The sequence below is a fragment of the Rhamphochromis longiceps genome, linkage group LG6, assembly GCF_057381845.1.
Source record: "Rhamphochromis longiceps isolate RC_006_pf linkage group LG6, R_longiceps_female_GT1.1, whole genome shotgun sequence".
Classification (NCBI taxonomy): Eukaryota; Metazoa; Chordata; class Actinopteri; order Cichliformes; family Cichlidae; genus Rhamphochromis; species Rhamphochromis longiceps.
In genome coordinates, this window is record NC_140562.1 from 39,003,688 (window position 1) to 39,011,542 (window position 7,855).

Consider the following 7,855-nt stretch of genomic DNA (forward strand, 5'->3'; position numbering starts at 1 on the left):
ACAGAGCTAGTAAACAAATATTGGACACAGAAGTGACAGAATATTATGAACAAATTTCAATACATTTGAAAGTAGACACAGTATAGACTGCCATACTTAAATTAATATATATTATAAACACAAGTGGGTGAAAAGCTATTTCTTCACTTGGTGTTTTGATGATCGTTGTGGAGAGTGTTGTCTTAACACACTGGTCAAATATATCCCATAGGTGTACTGGGTTGACATCTGGTAAATCACACACCCATCAAAGCAATCACTGACACCTTATATACAGACAGTGTCATCCGGGAGGAGTCCAGCCTCATGAGGTGATCCCTCAAAACAAACATACAGCGATCTGTCCATCTAAAGATACAAACAGATCCAAAAATGCCAGCAAAATGTCCCCACAGGGTAACAGAGGGTAACTAACTGCTCACTTATCTGCATGTAAGGGTTCATGTCCTGCTGTCCACAGGTTAATAAACATTTCCTACCTGATAGTGGCCATATTGTGTGCTGTCTAATGTGTTTCAGATTCTCATTGAGGGATCAAATTGAAACAGATTAAAGGAGCCTGATCCTCTTATTAGACAACAGGAGACCTCATTACATCTTATCAAGGTTAAATAATGCAACAGAATCAAATGGCAAGCTCACAAATGTCAAATTAGTTCACAGGATGTCGCCCCTGAGAAATGTGTTCAGGGAATTTATCAGGACATGCTTTGATTAAACTCTTTAATGGGCCCAAGAGAAAACAATTTTAAATTAATAATTGCAATAATTATCATTTAGTCTTCACAATGCTGCATTCAGTTTTGACTCTCACATTAAATGACTGAGGATTTGCCTCCTATAAGCTCAGGATTTAGTCACAAATGAACAGTTTGTCTTTCAGATTAGAGATTTTGACGAACAGTATATAGTACTCAGAAGCTATTTGTCTGCTCTACACTAGCACAACTTCACCTTTTGTAAAGATAGTAGCAATATGAAATGTGATGTTAAATTGCTGCAGTAATTGTGTATTAAATCCTTGGGTTCCATCTCAAGAGAACGCTAAAACAGCAAAGAAACTCAGGGCCTCTCGTATCAGGGTTATGACACCTGGAAAGAGTGCATGCTTTACAGACTAATGACTTTAATCATTTGAGTAAATGAATAAGAATCTATAATGAGGGTGTGGATGTCAGGTGAGTTCCCAGTTAGATTATATAGATTATATATACTGCATGGTTGTTTAATGCTAATGTTATAACTACTGGACTCAAAATGGACTGGTTTAAAAAATGACCATTGATGGAATGCTGAAAAAAAAAAAGAGGAGATGTTGTTACTGTACTGGGTTCATCGTCCTTGTTGAATTATAAACCATCACACTGAAATTTTGCGGCCAGTCACATACAGAATAATATTATGTCTGAATTGGCTTTGATGATACCTGAAATGGCAACATCCTGACACGTTTCTAACATCATCTAATTGCTCTGTGTATTTCCACCCATCATCGGTTTCCACACTTGTCTGCCTCCCCCCCGAATACAATACAGCTCTGCCCATTTGCATGATTTCTTGGCACGGTGCACATGGCTTGAAATTGCCTTTGAGTATTCCTTAAAAATTCATTTGACTTGTGTGAGATGAAAGATGGAGGTGTGCAGCGACAGCATGTTTGGTAAAGCGTTTTCTAAAATGGGGATCATTCAGATTATCCTTTAACATCCATGCAAAGTTAATGACAGACTTTAAGTTGTGTGCCTGATTCACGTTTTATTGTCTTTATTAATATGCAGATTTGCTGTCTTACACCACAAAACTGATCGTGCTCAACAGAGGATAAAGGGAGGCACACTCTGCATCATGAGAATAAAATAATTTACTTAACACCTCTATTTCCATGTATTCATGTGCATAATGTAATTATAGAGCTGAAATTTGAGGATTAATCTGAAAAAACAAAAAAGGCTGAGAGGAGCTTAATATCTGAATTTGGCCCTATGGTTTGTTTGCATGCATTTGTGTGTCTCCAGCATGGTGCCATGTACTCCCACTGGCCATCTGTACCTGCTGCTCACTTTCTCTGGTTTGTACAGGTAGAACATGGTAACCAACTCTGTGCTTGCCAACAGAACATGGTTACCTGGCTAGGCTGTGCTTATTATGAACAGAAGCACATGTGCTTACAAATGTCACAAATGAGCATTTCACCAAGCCCAGACCATTAAAGTAACTTTTAATGGTCTGAGCACAATCCAGCCCTCTCACAAAGCCAGCTCATATTTATGATTTTTTTTTCATTGTGTTCTGTTTGGTTTTTGCTTTAGGCAGGTGTAATGTCAGGCAGCTTGCACAGCAGATGACAGATGCTCTCCTTCACTGAGAAATATTAACGATATGTCCTCCACCTGACAGGACAAATGCTCAAGTCTTACGGCTGGCACATGTCCTTCAGCCATAAATCTAGAAACATATACATATATATATATATATATATATATATATATATGCACGAAGAACAATCAATGCCAAATGAACACATCATAAACCAGTTGTGTACCAGCTAATTGCTAGTTTTGTCTGCCTGGCGCTTGGCAGGTAAAAAGGACATTTGGCTCTTAAACCCCCTTTTTCGCTGAAAACATTTTTGTTTGCTGAGTGTGGTTATAAATGATATTATGAAAATGGCTAGAGGGATGTTGTGAGCTAATGAACAAAATCAATGAGCTTAAACATAAGCTACAGCTTACAAGAGCTGAGAGGAGCCGCAGAGTAGGTCAATAACTTTCTGGGGCTTTCTATTTAGATGCAACCTCTTTCACATATAAGAAGTCATGTGGCCAATAAAACATTTGAGATGGTACAAGCTGTCATGGTCCTGAGTCTGAGGACTCAGCGTTTTGTGTTTCCTTATGCTTTTGTTCATTCCGAGTGTGTATTCTGTTGTGATTTTGCCATTTGTTAGGTTTCTGTTCTTTGCCTGCCTGCTCCCACTTCTCTGTGTTCCCTCTGTCTGTCCATGGTGTTATTGTGTCTGCTCATGAGTCTGCCTGTCAAGTTCAGTGTCCTGTCTGGTTCTCTGTGTCTGTTAGTTTCCTGTTTTATTCTGAAAGTTCATGTCTCATGTCAGTGTGTTCAGTTTTACCTCTCCCCTGTCTCGTTAGCCTAATTGCTCCCAGCTGTGTCTCCCTCCTGTGGCCCATTCCCTGATCACTCCCCGTGTATTTAAGCCCTGTGTTTTCCTGTGCTCTCTGTCGCGTCGTCTGTTTAACGCCATGTCTGTCTGCATCATTCTGTGTAACCCGGTGGTCAGTCTGTGTCTCTCCGCCATCTTTCATTGTGTATTTTGTTCCTCCTCCTGTGCGTGTTTGGTTTAAGTTGAGTTCTTTAGTTTTCCCCAGTTTAGGTTGGTTTACTCCCCGCTCTGCTCCTCCTGTTTTTGTCACCTTATCACCTCTGCAAATAAACATTCACTCGCACCCCAGTCAGTGCCTGCATCTTGGATCCTTTTCTCAATTCACCACACGACTGCTGTGCAGCCGTGACACAAGTCATGCCAATATTGAACACAGTTCAATTTCCTGATTGATCTGTCTTACTGTTTTCTGGATCAATTCATGCTTAGTGCTTGTTAAGCACTCAAAACTTAACGTCAGTATAAAAATTGATTTAAGCTATTTTGTGCATTGGAAATTTTCCTAATAATTGTTACAACCACTATGAGGTGGATGGAAAATTCTAGCTGTGCTCCCTTCGGTGTAATCTGATGTAAATAGAAGTGTGCATATTTCTCAGCTGAATTCGCTTCATTCACTCTCTCTGAACTGTGCTGAGTGCACAAAAAGTATATGTTGGTATGTTGTGTAATATGCACATGTGATTGATGGATGAAGAGATCTGTGGAACTGAGGGCAAGATGCATGAAAACATGACTAAATGCAATACAAGACCTTTAAAAAATATAGATGAAAACAGAGGATTCAGAGGGAAGAAAGAAAATAACATGGAACAAAAAATAGCAGGACGAGATATTTGGTAGTTGGAATTTCATCATTTAACCAAACCCGCCTACTTACTCATTCAATTCCCTTGCCTTTAGATGGTGCAAATCTAATTTAATGCTTTTCATTCTCAGGTCATTTACAGCAATCAACCCTACCGAGTCTTGCCAACTCTCTTGTGAATTCAACAGTAATTCATTATGTATGCACATTTCAGTGTATCTGTATTCCCCACGAGACACTTTGCATTTACGCTATGCTCCTTTTTCGCCATTTGTCCTTCAACATTTCATGCAATGTCTGCTATATCTTTTTGTGGGTATCTGCATATGGGAAAGATGCAGCAAACAGGAAAAACTGTGTATTGTACAATTGCAGGTTCACATCTTGACTCTACCCTAATGATATAATTACACAAATTATGTAACCTCTTTTAGTCTCTTAATGGAGGCAGATAAATGGATTCACATTTCAAGCCTGAATACTGGACTTCAAAGAAAGACATTAGTAGAAAAGATATCAGTCAAATTTCAAAACTCATATATTCATTTATTTATTTATTTATTTCTAGTGAACCAGTATCAAGCAACTGGGATTTATTTTCCCTCTTATTTTAAGTAAATACTTAAGATATATATATTTTTAAATTAGGATCTCTGTATGACCTTTCTATGAAGAAGAGAATAGAAAGTGAAACTGGTTTGTTGGCTTTTCAAAATCTCCATGCTATAAAATATTCCTCCTCAAACGCAGGGTTTCGAGTGCCACTCCAGCCATGAATGTGCCCACAAAAGGAAGAGGAAGAGAAGGAAGCTGAGGAGCGATGGAGATGGCAGAGCTTTGACGAACTGAAAAGGTCAATGTGAGTGACTGGGCTCAGAAATAGAGGGTCACTGATGGGTTAGTGAGCTTCTGCAATACACTGAGTAACTGAAAATCTGTGATGCACATGTGGAAAGAAAGAAAGAAAGAAAGAAAGAAAGAAAGAAAGAAAGAAAGAAAGAAAGAAAGAAAGAAAGAGGACTTGTGGCCAGTAGATGACAGAGCCAGATTTCCCAGGGCCTGCTTACAACTATACTTGAATTTTTAAAAAAAGGTCTCTAAAGCAAGATCCCAGTAATAGAAAATAGCAGTTATTTATAATATACAGGTGTTAATCTGTATCTTTTATAGGGTAATAATGTTAAGGGTACTTTAAATCCTTTTAATGTTGAATTCTCAGATTCTGCAAAGCACTGATGTATTCATATACCCCAGTGGCTGTGAATGCAAATTGCTTGCCCTCCATTACTAGGAAACAACATTGTGTCTTGGTATATGTGTCATCTGTATACAATGTCTGTGCTATGTTTTTGTAAGAATACACTGATTGCATGACCACAAGAAGTTGTAAGTGCTGGGGAAAAAAGAGTTGGGAAAATTTTTTTTTTGCCTTTGGAAAAATCTTTTTGGCATAATGCTCCTGGACTTGTAGCAAAGAAAGCAACATCAAATTGAGATTCCTCAAAGAGGAAATACACATAATTCTTAAGTTCTTAAAAATAAACTTTATAATAACTTCTCACCGTCTCTTCTCCCCTTTGGTTTTCTTTCTTTCTCTCCCCCTCTTTCTCTCATTCATTCCCCCTGTCCTATTTATTTAAAAAAAAAAAAAAAAAAGACAAAGGATGAACTGAAGCTCTGCCATCACGTAATGTCGCATACTGCTGTTTCTGATGTCATTTAAAAAAAAGAAAAAAAGAAAAAAAAAAAAGAAAATCACATCTATTTAACACCTGCTCACTCTTTCCGCCTACAGTTACAAGATATATTGTTTGAATGTGTGCATAACAATTTATCAAGATCTCAAGGTTTTAATCTGTAATAATATCATATTATGACTCGTTACTGTCATTTTTGCAAGACAGTACACGCACGCTTTGTTTTGCTCACCACACAATTTTTTTGTGTTTCTGTGCATGAACTTCTTCATGCTGTTCTGTGTGCGCTCATGTGGTAAACATTGCGTGCGGTATTTGCCTGCATGATGCATTATTCCTATATGAAGTCTGGCCTCGGGACATACAGTAGAGTGCAAAGTTTCCGCTTTAAACAGGCTGATGGCGGTCATGGAGAGAGATTCTTTTTATGTTTGTATTTTCACAAAGAAAGTTGTTTTGTATGGTTAATCTTGCACTAAACAGATATGTAGAAAGATTTCTAAGAAGATTGCTTTTGAAGCATTATCTGTACTATTAACTACCTACAGAGAAGAGATGCTAAAAAGCCACTCATCTTTATCCTTGAATCTATTTTTACAACATCTCACAAACTCCATAATTATTAATGATTTCCTGTTATTTCTTCCTGTCACCATAAATCAGTTTAATTAAAGTGTGGCTTTGTAGAATCACTCTACTGTAGTAATTGGAACATGGTTCTTCTGCATAATGAGATGCCATTTGATTCTGTTATATTATTAATCCTTGGTATGACGTTAATAAGGCTTTCTGTTGTCTGATGTCAAAATCAGGCTGTTTTAATCTGAGTTCACTTTATCACGCACTGAAAATCAGAATGGCTTTAGGAACCACAGGCAGTCTAATCTCTCAAGATTGTTGCAGGTTAATTATAGAAAACAAATAATTCAAACACTTTTAGACCATATATATCATATATGAGATAGAAGCGTGCAAAAGAATTGGGAAAAAGAGTGAAAGTTAAGACACCCAATCAAAGGAAAGAAGATAGTTGATGAACATTGAAGGAGAAGATTAAAAGAAAGAAGCTCACACAGAGAGAATGAGCCATGACAGCTCTATAAGACAAAGAAGAGCTGGAGGTCCCTGCCCTTAAAGGGAACTTTACCTTTTATCCCTGGAGGTTTGAGTAACTGTACAGTAGGTTGGAATGTGGGCACATCAACTATAACTGCAAGGCCACAGGTCCCTTTCCCTAAAGGAATTAAAGCTTAATACCTTATTAATAATCACTAGAGGCCAGCTAAGAGTGACATAGCAGCTGCGCTGTATATTTAAGTGAAAATGCAGTCTCTGCCTTGACATTTTTTCTATTTACACTGATTCAAAAAAAAATCTGAAGAACTGTGCCATCTGTTAAATACCTGAGCTGCAGTAAACATTGATAGAATATGTCTTAATTAAATTTTCAGATTGGTGGATGTAAACAAAATGTCTAAACAGAACACAAAGATGCAGTTCTGTGTAGTTTAACGGAAATTGTTTTGCGTCTGGTGGATTCTTCGAAATTCAGATGAAAATCAAATAAACTATAAAAACCCCCAGAAAAAGACAATAAAGAAATGTTGTACAGAACACTTTCAGGTACAAGTTTTTATTTTCTGTTAATTCTCAAGCATAAAAAAAGCAAATAGATTGCTGTAATTTGGCAAGACTCTTTTTCCATTTTAAGTGTGGCAGTGAGAGAAGCACAGGTGTAATTAATAATGTTAATGATGGCTGCAAGGCTGTAATTAATTTCAGTGTTAAAGTGGACTCTGGGACTTTGGTATTGCACCAACCGGCTGATATGGATTACTTGGGACACCTAAATGGATCAGAGCCATTAGCAATCTTTTTGCTTGCTATTACATGACAAGGGCTTTGTTAAAGTGATGCTATTCTGTCATTAGGTCACTTAAAGGTCACTTAAAAGTCAATCTCTCTCATTGCTTCTTCCTTTCAGTCCCACAGCAGTTTGCAGCTGTATTTACACAGAGCAAAGTCACTTACTAAATTTTATGCAGTAATAGGAAGAAATACACAAATCAGCCTTTTTTAAAAAAAGATAACCTGTTAGGCAGTTATTAAAAGGCAGGTTAAAAGCTCACGTCTGAAGTGCAGTGCATTTGCTGGCAGATCCTGATCGATCCA